The sequence below is a fragment of the Bos indicus x Bos taurus genome, chromosome 12 (genome assembly GCF_003369695.1).
Source record: "Bos indicus x Bos taurus breed Angus x Brahman F1 hybrid chromosome 12, Bos_hybrid_MaternalHap_v2.0, whole genome shotgun sequence".
In the NCBI taxonomy this organism is placed as follows: domain Eukaryota; kingdom Metazoa; phylum Chordata; class Mammalia; order Artiodactyla; family Bovidae; genus Bos; species Bos indicus x Bos taurus.
In genome coordinates this window covers 83,414,059-83,427,177 of record NC_040087.1, presented here as the reverse complement: position 1 = coordinate 83,427,177, position 13,119 = coordinate 83,414,059, and the positions used below count along the sequence as shown (strand labels likewise).

The 13,119-nt window shown below is 41.5% G+C and overlaps 1 protein-coding gene across 1 annotated transcript in view; it reads right to left on the bottom strand.

Moving 5' to 3' along the window:
* Positions 1 to 13,119, bottom strand: part of MYO16 (myosin XVI) — a 519,236-nt gene that overhangs the window by 462,871 nt on the left and 43,246 nt on the right. The gene's annotated exons all lie outside the window — the stretch shown is intronic.

Here is a 13,119-nt window from a genome sequence, read left to right as displayed (position 1 = left end):
ACCTGTAGAGATGGGAGTTCCCCAAGAGTACATGCTGCTGCTAAGTCGCTTCAGTCATGTCCGACTCTGCGACTCCAGAGACGGCAGCCCACCAGGCTCTCCCGTTCCTGGGATTCTCCAGCCAAGAACACTGGAGTGGGTTGCCATTTCCTCTCCCAATGCATGAAAGTGAAAAGTGAAAGTGAAGTTGCTCAGTCGTGTCTGACTCTTAGCGACCCCATGGACTGCAGCGCACCAGGCTCCTTCGTCCATGGGATTTTCCAGGCAAGGGTACTGGAGTGGGGTGCCATTGCCTTCTCCAAGAGTACATGACCTAGTCCCAAATATGGATGTGCTGCTTGTACTTCCTATGGTCATATAATTGAACTAAATAAGCAGAGAAGCTGGAGAAGGCAATGCCACCCCACTCCAGTACTCTTGCCTGGAAAATCCCATGGATGGAGGAGCCTGGTGCGCTGCAGTCCATGGGGTCGCTAAGAGTCGGACACGACTGATCGACTTCACTTTCACTCTTCACTTTCATGCATTGGAGAAGGAAATGGCAACCCACTCCAGTGTTCTTGCCTGGAGAATCCCAGGGACAGGGGAGCCTGGTGGGCTGCCGTCTATGGGGTCGCACAGAGTCGGACACGACTGAAGTGACTTAGCAGCAGCAGCAAGCAGATAAGCAGTACAAATAGAGTTTTCACAATGAAAACTAAGCTTAATATTCTGCAAACAAAAAGCTGCCCAAATGAATACTGTACAGTTAACTGGGGGACAAGCAACTTAAATGCTTGAGGGGAAATCCATAAAACCTAGAAAAACCTCTGCATTCAAATTGTTGGGTGTGTGTCCTTCTGTTCTGGTTTAAGAATTTTAAACCTAGAAATCACAGGGCACGTAATTATGAGGGTGATTAAGAGAAGACAGACTCTTGAACAATCCACCAACCTGTGGATCTCTACCCAGGAAAGCCCTCCATCAGAATGTTCGGGTATATGTTTTCAATTAAGTATTGCAGTATATGCAAACCATAGCATTAATCATGCTCAGTCACTCAGTCTTGTCCAATTCTTTGCAGCCCTGTGGACTGTAGCCCGAACAAGTTCCTCTGAGCCTGGAATTTTCCAGGCAAGAATACTGGAACGGGTTGCCATTTCCTACTCCAGGGAATCTTTCCGACCCAGATTCTTTACCACTGAGCTACCCGAGACTAAATGTCTAAATGGCTTCTAATTTGAGTTATTGAGTTTGTCCCAAAGGCACTGGTGATTGATGGAAAGACTCCACATGACCTAGGGAAAAGATACCAGCAACATCCCCATCAGGGTGGACATACAGTCTTAACTGCAAGTCATGAACTGCATGGAGCACGGGCCTCCACTGTGTTCCAGGTCCCAAGAAGCCTGCAGGCCCGTGGACCCCTCTCCCCTTTGCATCTCTAATGGGCTGTGTGGGACCCACCTGGTCTCTTCCCTGGCTCCCCAGCCCCACGAGTAACTCTTCCAGGCAGTATGACTCTGTACTCCCTGCTTCCCAAAAACAAGTCCCTGGGGCACAACAGCGCTGTCCTGAATGTTTCCTAAAGTGAAGAAAGTGTTAGTCGCGCAGTCATGTCTGACTCTTTGCAACCTCATGGACTGCAGCCCACCAGGCTCCCTGCCCCATGGGATTTCCCAGGCAAGACTATTGAAGTGGATTGCTATTTCCTTCTCCAGGGATCTTCCTGATCCAGGTGTTGAACCCGGGTCTCCTGCATTGTGGGCAGATTCTTTATCATTTGAGTCACCAGGGAATCCATAATGTTTCCTAAGACCCCAGGAAACCAACCCTCCGTCTCTTCGGTACTGCAGCTCTCCACACGAGGCAGCATGAGCTCCCTGAGACCACCCCAGCGGCCCCACAACAACACGTGACCCAACACTTTGGCTTGGATGACTTTCCTGGACATGATCCACTTTCCTCGTGAGTCCAGCTCCTCAAAAAGGATCCAGGGATTGACCACCAGCCCCCGTGAAAGAGCCTAAACTCTCCTCTCTGCCCCAGCTCCACAGAGAAAAACAGGGTCAGAGAATCTTCTGTCCAGCACCTCTAAGCACCATGACTTAGAGGGGAAGGGATGAGAGAGAGTGGGGGTGTCAGCCAGTAGCTACTGGGAGACAGAACCACACCAGCTCGTGTCTCCAGGGACTTAGGCATAAAGTATGCAGCCATGACCCCTAGCATCTGGGGAGAGGCTTGAGAGTGGGTGTTGGTGCTGAAACCAGGATCCTAGAGAGAAAATGCTGCCTGCAGTCACTAGCATGTTGAAAGGAGCATGAAAAACTGGAATGCTAGATTATGCTCCAGGAAAGATCTGCCAAGGCTAATATCTCTATGTTAAAATCAACCATCTGATTTTTAAAGGAATATTTGCATCCTAGGGCTTCCACCTACATACAATTTTGTAGCCAATGCCTGTGGAAAACTCAAGTGTTTGTACCTTGATTTTAAGTAAGTCCTTGTAATGTTATTTAGCCTCTAAACTGAAATATCTATATCAAAGGAGATATATAGCTTCTTTGTAGCTTAGAAATAAACATTAGTTCAGTTCATTTGTTCAGTCCTGTCTGACTCTTTGTGACCCTATGGACTGCAGCACACCAGGCTTCCCTGTCCATCACCAACTCCCAGAGCCTGCTCAAACTCATGTCCAAAACTGGTGTCCATCAAATCAGTGATGCCATCCAACCATCTCATCCTCTGTTATCCCCTTCTCCTGCTTTCACTCTTTTCCAGCATCAGGTGGCCAAAGTATTGGAGCTTCAGCTTCAGCATCAGTCCTTCCAATGAATATTCAGGACTGATCTCCTTTAGGATGGACTGGTTGGATCTCCTTGCAGTCCAAGGGGCTCTCAAGAATCTTCTCCAACACTACAGATCAAAAGCATCAATTTCTCAGTGCTCAGCTTTCTTTATGGTTCAACTCTCACATCCATACATGACCACTGAAAAAACCATAGCCTTGACTAGACGGACCTTTGTTGGCAAAGTAACATTGCTGCTTCTTAATATGCTGTCTAGGTTGGTCATAGCTTTTCTTTGAAGAAGCAAGCGTCTTTTAATTTCAAGTCTTCAGTCACCATCTGCAGTGATTTTGGAGCACAAGAAAATGAAGTCTGTTCATTGTTTCCCCATCTATTTTCCATGAAGTGATGGGACCAGATGCCTTGATCTTGGTTTTTTGAGTGTTGAGTTTTAAGCCAGCTCTTTTACTCTCCTCTTTTATTTTCATCAAGAAGCTCTTTAGTTCCTCTTCACTTTCTTCATACATTAAATGAAAAGCAATTGGAAAGTGATTTAGACTGGATCTTAATCAATAGATGATGTTATCATTTTGATAACATCAAAATGATATCTAGCCACATAGATTCTAGCCACATAGATTAACTATATAATTTCTATACATGCAAAATTCTCCACATTGATATGGAAGAGAACATGTACACCTCTATTTTCTTAAAAAAATACCAATTTTGGTTTTATCCCCTAAAAACAAAATCTTGGTTCTTTCTCACATCTCCAGTCGAAGTTACACACAGTCAATGTCTTCAAGACATTGTGAAAAATTCTGCAGGAGATGGGAATCCCAGACCACCTGACCTGCCTCTTGAGAAACCTGTATGCAGGTCAGGAAGCAACAGTTAGAACTGGATATGGAACAACAGACTGGTTCCAAATAGGAAAAGGAGTATGTCAAGGCTGTATATTGTCACCCTATAAATAGGGTGCATATAATAAATAAATTTAACTTATATGCAGAGGACATCATGAGAAACACTTGGCTGGATGAAGCACAAGCTGGAATCAAGATTGCCGGGAGAAATATCAATAACCTCAGATATGCAGATGACACCACCCTTATGGCAGAAAGTGAAGGAAAACTAAAGAGCCTCTTGATGAAAGTGAAAGAGGAGAGTGAAAAAGTTGGCTTAAAGCTCAGTATTCAAAAAACTAAGATCATGGCACCCAGTGCCATCACTTCATGGGAAATAGATGGGGAAACAGTGGAAACAGTGTCAGACTTTATTTTCTTGGGCTCCAAAATCACTGCAGATGGTGAGTGCAGCCATGAAATTAAAAGACGCTTGCTCCTTAAAAGGAAAGTTATGACCAACCTAGATAGCATATTAAGAAACAGAGATGTTACTTTGCCAACAAAGGTCCGTCTAGTCAAGGCTATGGTTTTTCAGTAGTCATGTATGGATGTGAGAGTTGGACTATAAAGAAAGCTGAGCACAGAAGAACTGATTGTTTTGAACTGTGGTGTTGGAGAAGAATCTTGAGAGCCCCTTGGACTGCAAGGAGATCCAACCAGTCCATCCTAAAGGAGATCAGTCCTGGGCTGGGTGTTCATTGGAAGGACTGATGTTGAAGTTGAAACTACAATACTTTGGCCACCTGATGCAAAGAGGTGACTCATTGGAAAAGACCCTGATGCTGGGAGGCATTGGAGGCAGGATGAGAAGGGGACAACAGAGGATGAGATGGTTGGATGGCATCACCGACTCGATGGACATGAGAGTCTGAGTAAACTCTGGGAGTTGGTGATGGACAGAGAGGCCTGGCATGCTGCAGTCCATGGGGTCACAAAGAGTCAGACATGGTTGAGCGACTGAACTGAATTGACCTGAATGTCTTCAATCTCCATTATCTATATCGCAAAACTTTCTAACAGTTTCTTTGCTCTAATATTAACACATCGCCATAATAGTTCCAAAATAATTTCTTGAAACTCAAATTGCTTATGCCACAGCTTCAAGTGACCAAACTGTAGACCAAGGGCCAGAGAAGTTCTCTCAAAGTGCAGATAGTTAAGTTTTTGGATTTTGTGATCTACCCAGTTTCAGTAAGTGAAAGTTGCTCAGTCATGTCCGACTCTTTACTACCACATGGATTACACAGTCCATGGAATTCTCTAAGCCAGAATACTGGAGTGGGTAACTGTTCCCTTCTCCAGGGGATCTTCTCAACCCAGGGATCAAACCCAGGTCTCCCGCATTGCAGGCAGATTCTTTATCAGCTGAGCCACAAGGGAAGCCCAAGAATACTGGAGTGGGTAGCCATTCCCTTCTCCAGGGGATCTTTCCAACCCAGGAATCAAACCGGGGTCTCCTGCACTGCAGGTGAATTCTTTACCAATGGAGCTAGCAGGAAGCCCCAGCTTCTATAACAAAATCACAGAAGCAGCCCTAGACAATACTTAGATTAAGGGGAGTATCTGCTTGCTGGTAAGTTTTATTTAGCAAAGACAAAGGGTGAGATTTCAATGGGTTGGTGCAAGCTGGGCCCATGGGCCAAAACCAGCCTGCCTCAGCCCTGTCTACACTGGGTAACATGTCACCCAGGCACTGTCCACACAGCCTGAGGTGGTTTTCACACCACATGGGCAGAGCTGAGCAGCTAGTTGAGACACTCGTATGCTTCACAAACTGGAAACCATTTGCATTCTGGTATTTTACAAAAAAAAAAAAAAAAAAGCTTGCTGGCATCTGCTCTAGAAAAGAAAGTCCAAATCCCACTGCTCAGTACATATGTCTTCAGGGTCAGGCTCCTGCTTACTTACATCTGCCAGGGCCCCCATGCATCCTACTCTCGGACTCTGCCAATTGCCAACCCAAACTACAGATCTCTGTCTCTTTTTATAGATTGAAGGGTAGTTGATTTACAGTGTTGTCTTAGCTTCTGGTGTGCAGCAAAGTGACTCAGTTATACCTATACATATATGTTCGTATATTTCATATGGGCTTCCGTGGTGGCTCACACAGTAAAGAATCTGCCTGCAATTCAGGAGACTCAGGTTTGATCCCTGGGTCAGGAAGATCCCCTGGAAAAGGGAAGATTCTGTCTCATATTCTTCCCCACTAGGGTTTATTACAAGATATTGAATGCATTTCCCTGTGCTATGGTTGTAGGGTGTTGTTGTTTATTTATCTTAAATACAGTAGTTTGTATATGAAAAAAGTGAAAGTGTTAGTCACTCAGTTGTGTCCGACTCTCTGCAGCCCCATGGAATGTAGCCCGCCAGGCTCCTCTGTCCATGGGATTCTCCAGGCAAGAATACTGGAGTGGGTTGCCATTTCCTTCTCTGGAGGATCTTCCTGACCCAGGGATCAAACCCATGTCTCCCGCATTGCAGGCAGATTCTTTACCATCTGAGCCACCAAGGAAGTCCGATTTGTATCTGCTAATCCCAAACTCCAAATGTATCCCTTCCCCACCTCCTTCCCCCTTTAGTAGCCATGAGTTTGTTTCCATGTATAAGTACATTTGTATCATATTTTAGATTCTGCATATAAGTGATATCATACGATATTTGTCTTTCTCTGTCTGACTTGCTTCATTTAGCGTGATAATCTCTAGGTCCATCCATGTAACAGCAAATGGCATTATTTCATTCTTTTATGGCTGAGTGGAATTGCGTTGTATATACGTACCACACCTTCCTTATCCATTCATCTTTAGATGGACATTAAGGTTGCTTCTATGTCTTAGCTATTGTAAATACTGCTGCTAAGATAGATGTTTTACAAATATCAATACAAAAAAAAATTCTCAACAGTTACAAGCAAATGAAATCATAAACATATAAAAAGGATTATATACCTGATCAAGTAGAATTTATCCCAGCAGTGCAAAGTTGGCTTAACACATGAAAAGAAAGCCATGCAACACACCATATTCATAGTATAGAGGACCAAAAAATACATGGTCCCTGCAGCACACAGAGAAGCATTTGGTAAAGTCCAACAACATTCCTTACCAAAAACATGCAACAACCTAGGAAGAGAAGGGCACTGCCTTAACCTGATAAAGAGTATCTACAAAAAGCCCAGAGCTAGTATCAGACTTAATGGTGAAATCCTGACAGTTTTCCCTTGAAGATCAAAACAAGACAAGGACGTCTGCTCTTACCACTTCTATTCATGGTAATGGACTTTCTAGCCAGGAGAGTCAGGCAGTAAAAGGAAGTAACGGGCACCCAGCCTGGAAATGAAAAATAAAACTACCTCCATCAACAAAGACATGCTCTTGCATATAGAAAACTCCAAGAAACCTGCACCAAAAAAAACCTTTAAGAACGAATAACTGAAATGAGCAAGTCTGCTGAGCACAAGATCAACCTTCAAAAATCAATTACGTCTCTGTGCACTAATAATGAACACATCAGAATGAAATTGGGAAACATTTATTTACAGTAGCAGCCAAAATAATGAAAATACTCAGAAATAATTACACCGGAATTTACAAGTAGCCAATTTTGTTTTCAAAGACAAAACGGCATTAGATAAGTCGCTTGGGGTTCTTCGCACGCCCATGCTGGTGTGAAGTCTACAGCTCCTCCTCTATTCCTCCATGGCCTGCAGGTTTGAAGCCTTTTAAAACATGTTTCACTCTCAGCATACCACCAACGAAAACCTTACATTACATTTCACTGCCACACTCCTGATTAGTCTCTTACTTCGGAAATTTCTCAAATCGGCTTCATATCAAGAACCTGAGCATCCGCAGCGTCCCCCCGCCCGGGCCCAGGTTTTGTGTTTCCTACTCTCCACAGTTCACCAACCTTGACAATTCTGTCTTGATCTCCTCCGGGGGCTAAGCCTCAGTTCTGAGCCATCCTCTGATGCTCCTGCTTTCATCTCCACCAGATCCTCTTATCCTTAACCAGTGAGCCAATTCCTAGACTTCCACAGTTCACAGAGATTCAGTCATCAAAGAAGTATTTTATTAGAGCCGGAAGGAAAAAAAAAAAAAAAGGAAATACAGCAAAACTACTTGCCTCATTATCTCTCTTTTTTTTTGCCTTTTACCAATATTAAAATCTGAAATAATCAGATCTGGACTTGCTTCTACCAAAAACCAAAATTACAACAACCTGTCAGTGTCACCTCAGGCCTCCTAAGAATGTCTTTGATAAATGCATTGTCCACAAAGCTAACTTTAAGCAAGTGTCTAATAGACCCAAGAGATGTTTTAATTCAAAACAATGGCCCTCTCATAGGAAAGCCCTAATCTCAGCACAAAATCACTGAAGAGCTTAGCTGTAAGACAGAATAACAGATACAAGACCAGAAAAGAGGCGGCTCCTCACCTTAACAATGCCATTTATAATTATAAACAGATTGGATCATTCTCAATTTTTAAAATTTCCCTCAAGTCCTGAATTAAAGTCTTCCATGTATTATTATCTCAGACATATACATTGACTTGGGGGAACCTACAAAGTATTTCAGACTCTTGTACCCCAAACAGGCAACTAAGTACAAAACTCTAGCTTTAATTGTTGGCTTTCCAGGCCCGTCTGGCTTTGTTTGGGAAGCAGAGCACACTTTTAAGGAAGAAGTAATACCAATTCTTCACAAAAACTTTCAAAAAATGAAAGATGAGAAAATGAACTCTAGCTTTAATTGTTGGCTTTCCAGGCCCAACTGGCTTTGTTTGGGAAGCAGAGCACACTTTTAAGGAAGAAGTAATACCAATTCTTCACAAAAACTTTCAAAAAATGAAAGTTGCCAACTCATTCTATGAGACCAATATTACTAAAACCAAGCAGATATCACAAGAAAACTATATAAAAATGTTTTAAGAATATAGCTGCAAAAAATCCTCATCAAAAAAAAAAGCATTTGAACTTTAGGAACATATGAAAACAACCATACACCATGATCAAGTGGGATTTATCCCAGAAACGCAAAGTTGGTTTAACATGTGAAAAGAAGTCCGTGCAACACACCACATTAATAGTATAAAAGACAAAAGCCGTACGATCATTGAAATAGATACAGAGAAGCATTTGATATTGTTAAAAACACTTAACAAACTAAGAAGTGAAGGGAATTTCTTCAACATAATAAAGGAAAGTGAAAATGAAGTTGTTCAGTCGTGTCTGACTCGTTGAGACCCCATGGACTGTAGCCTACCAGGCTCCTCTGTCCATGGGATGCCCCAGGCAAGAATCCTGGAGTGGGTTGCCATTTCCTTCTCCAGATCTTCCTGCCCCAGGGGTTGAACCCGGGTCTCCGGCATTGTAGGCAGACGCTTTACCATCTGAGCCACCAGGGAATTCAACATAATAAAGGCATTCACAAAAAACTTAGGCCTAGCATCATATTTAATGATAAAACCTGAAAGCTTTCCCTTGAAGATCACAACAAGACAAGGATGGCTGCTCTTACCACTTCTATTCAATACGAAAATGCAGGTTCCAGCCAGGATTATTACACAATTAAAAAAAAAAAAAAAGGTTTCCAGACTGGAAAGGAAGAAGAAAAACTATTTCTATCAACAAAATGCATCCTCTTGTATAAAGAAAATCCTAAGGAATCCATACCAAAAAAAATCTATTAGAACTAAAAACTGAATTTAGCAAGTTTTCAGGATATGAAATCAACATACAAAATTGATTCTATTTCTATGCACTAATAATGAACAAGCCAAAATAAAATTAAGGAAAAAACCTATTTAAAATAGCAACAAAAATAATGAAAATGCTTAGAAGTAAATATAACAGAAGTTCAAGATTTGTACAATCAAACTTACAAAACATTGCTGAAAGAAACTAGAGACTGTATAAACGGATAATCCATATTCATCAATGAAAAGTCAAAGTATTATTAAGATGGCAATATTCCCCAGAATGATCTACAATGATTCAACACAAATCCTATCAAATTTTAGCAGACTTTTGTGAAAAAATTGGAAAGCTGATCATAAAAGTTATATGAAAAGGCAAAAGACCCAGAGTAGCCAAGACAGTCTTAAAAAAAAAGAACAAAATTAGAGAGCGCACAAAGTTATGTTTTTCCAGGAGTCATGCACAGATGTGAGAGCTGGACCACAAAATAGACTGAGCACCAAAGAACTGATGCTTTCACACTGTGGTGCCGGAGAAGACTCTTGAGAGTCCCTTGGACAGCAAGGAGATCCAACCAGTCTACCCCAAAGGAAACCAACCCTGAACATTCATTGGAAGGACTGATGCTGAAGCCAAAGCTCCAATACTTTGGCCATCTGATGCAAAGAGCCGACTCATTGGAGAAGACCCTGATGCTGGGAAAGACTGAGGGCAGGAGGAGAAGTGGGTGACAGAGGATGAGATGGTTGGATAGCATCAGCAATTCAATCAACATGAGTTTGACCAAACTCTGGAAGATTGCGAAGGACAGAGAAGTCTAGTGTCCATGGGGTCACAAAGTGTTGGACATGACTTAGTGACCGGTGGTGGTGGTTGAGTCGCTAAGTTGTGTCCAACTCTTATGACTTCATGGAGTGTAGCCCACCAGGCTCCTCTGTCCATGGGATGCCCCAGGCAAGAATACTGGAGTGGGTTGCCATTTCCTTCTCCAGGGGATCTTCCCGACTCAGGAATCAAATCCGGGTCTCCTGCATTGCAGGCAGATTCTTTACCAACTGAGCTACAAGAGAAGCCCAAGGGAAGACTTTGCCATTAGACAACAACAGCAGAGAGCTCACAATGACGATTTCAAACTGACTGAACAGTGACAACAATCAAGATGCTGTGGTAATGGGATAAGGACCATAGATCAACAGAATTTAATTGAGAGTCCATGAATAAACCTTTACATTTATGGTCAATTAAATTTTGACAAGGGTACAAATAGGAAAGAATAGTATTTTTAATAAATGATGCTGAAAAGCTTAGTATCCCCACATTGTGAAAGTGTCTCAGTTGTGTCCTACTCTGCAACCCCATGGACTATAGAGTCCATGGAATTCTCCAGGCCAGAATACTGGAGTGGGTAGCCTTTCCCTTCTCCAGGGGATCTTCCCAACCCAGGGATCGAACCCAGGTCTCCTGCATTGCAGACAGATTGTTTACCAGCCAAATGACAAGGGAAGCCCAGTAGTCCCACAGAAGAATAAAGTGGGACCCCTGACTTAACACTATATAGAAAAATTATCTCAAAATGGATCACAGACTCAAAGACCTAAAAAATAGTGCGGTTCTACTAACATATGCAGCTCACACCATTTGCAACACATCACACAGGCTCAGAGGTACCTTACATGGTCCCTGCTGCTCAGAGATGGGTCCCCTGACCAGTTCCCTGGATGTCACAGCAACACCACACTGTCTAAATATTCCTAAGCACATTCTGTCAACATCTGTCCATTAAAGACCAACAACAACAACCAAAAAAATCCATGAACCAGCACTGGTCCATCTAAGAGTGCAAATTACTATCGTGATTGTCTAAAATGTCACTTTTAAATGCAAGTACCCCAAGCAGTATACACAGTAATCTTCCTAGAAATGGAGCTCATTGCTAATAAATTGTCACACCCAAAAATCCACAGCAAATGACATGCCAGTGGGTACCATGGCAGTGATTTCAAAGTAAATAATCCCTTTTTCTACACTTCTGATCTACTCTTATGTCCTCTGACACTCAAAGTACTTTCTGTGAAAAAGTTTACTTGGGCAAATAACACTGGAAGGTTGACTACAGAGGCCAGACTCAGAAATGCTCTCAAGACACTGACGGAGTGAGGTTGTGTTTAGAAACATTTTTCTTGTGTCCTGAGATTCCATTTTGAATACTGCTGATGTAGTACCTTCATATCAGAAAATATACCATTATTCTAAAAGTAACTTGGTACTAGAAGTTTTTTTTTTTTTTTTTTCACTTACTTGCTTGAATGGCTTGTCTTATTTAGTATTTCAAATATGCATTTTTCCTAAGTCTGGGTGCTCAGAGCTCTAAATGGATTTACACATAAGAAACAGGTAATAGCATTTATATAGAAACGTAACTACGAGAGTACGAAGTAAAATTTGATTTATAGCATCACATTCATGGGCCAGCGTTTCAAATCAGTGTGATCATGAAGCAAAGGGGAACATATTTTATAATATCTCACCTCAATCTGAATTAAAAAACACTCATATCTTTTGATAAGAAAAATCAGTGGATCCACCTAGAACGGTTAGAAAGTCATAATATGCTGGAAGCATTGTTTGAGTTTAGAGAGTTCCATTTTATTGCCCAAGGAGAAATGCATCGTCAGCAAGGGTTTTGCCAGGATCTGGCAAACGCTGCCCTTGGAAGACTATGCCCAGAGAAAGGAAGAGAGCAAATATTGGTTTCTGTTATGTAAACAAGTCATGTGCTTCTGTTCTCCAAGTTGAGCTAATGGGAAAGTAGACAGCTCTTAGCATGGACTGGGCCCCTGGGGTTAGCCATGTTCTCACTGCAAACTGATCATGCCTGATAAATATATTTTGTTAATGTGAACCACATTTAATAGAGGCATTTCAGTAATTACCACATAACAGATCTTTCTCTGGTCCTTTCTGCTTCTGCAACCTTATGAGGAGACAAAGCCGAGTATGTATTATAAGTAAGAAATGAAAGAAAGCAAAGCACATCCATTTTATCAGATTACCCGAAATAAGCCATTTATCATAAAGATTACATTGACCAAGTTCAAGACCTATCTCATACCTAGAATATGTAATATTCTATGTAATAACTATGTAATAACTGCATGCTAAAAACGAGTGCTAAGCACAATTTAGTAATATGTCGTGTGAATATATTATTTTTATAAAGCCTTACCATGGGTTCCTTAAATACTAAAATAGCAAATCTTTTATTTTTTCCCTGATTTAGACTACTTACATGTTACAACTATTCAATGTAAAACGGAATTTACATTTTACAAATGTTATCTAAAAATAAAAACATACAATAACGACTTTCATTTACATTTTCTAAAAAGTCATTTCTCTAAACGTGTTCATCTAAACAGAGCAAATAAAAGCAGCTTGACATCAAGGATACATAACTTACAGGATTCATCTCACATATAAAATTCTGCTTTAGATATCCAAATTTAGATGAGTGAAAACAAATTCAGTGTTACCTGAAATAACTGCAGAGCATTTATAAAGAGCATAAAATTTCCATAATACACTTAATTTTCAAACATCTTTTTACTAGAATATCCAAAGTAAATATTTAACATCATATTCATCATGTCTATATAATTTAAAATGCAGTTTCCTACCAGAAATGTTATCCTGACAAATTTGGCTTGAGCGTATTCCTGTGTACAACTGAATCAATTTCA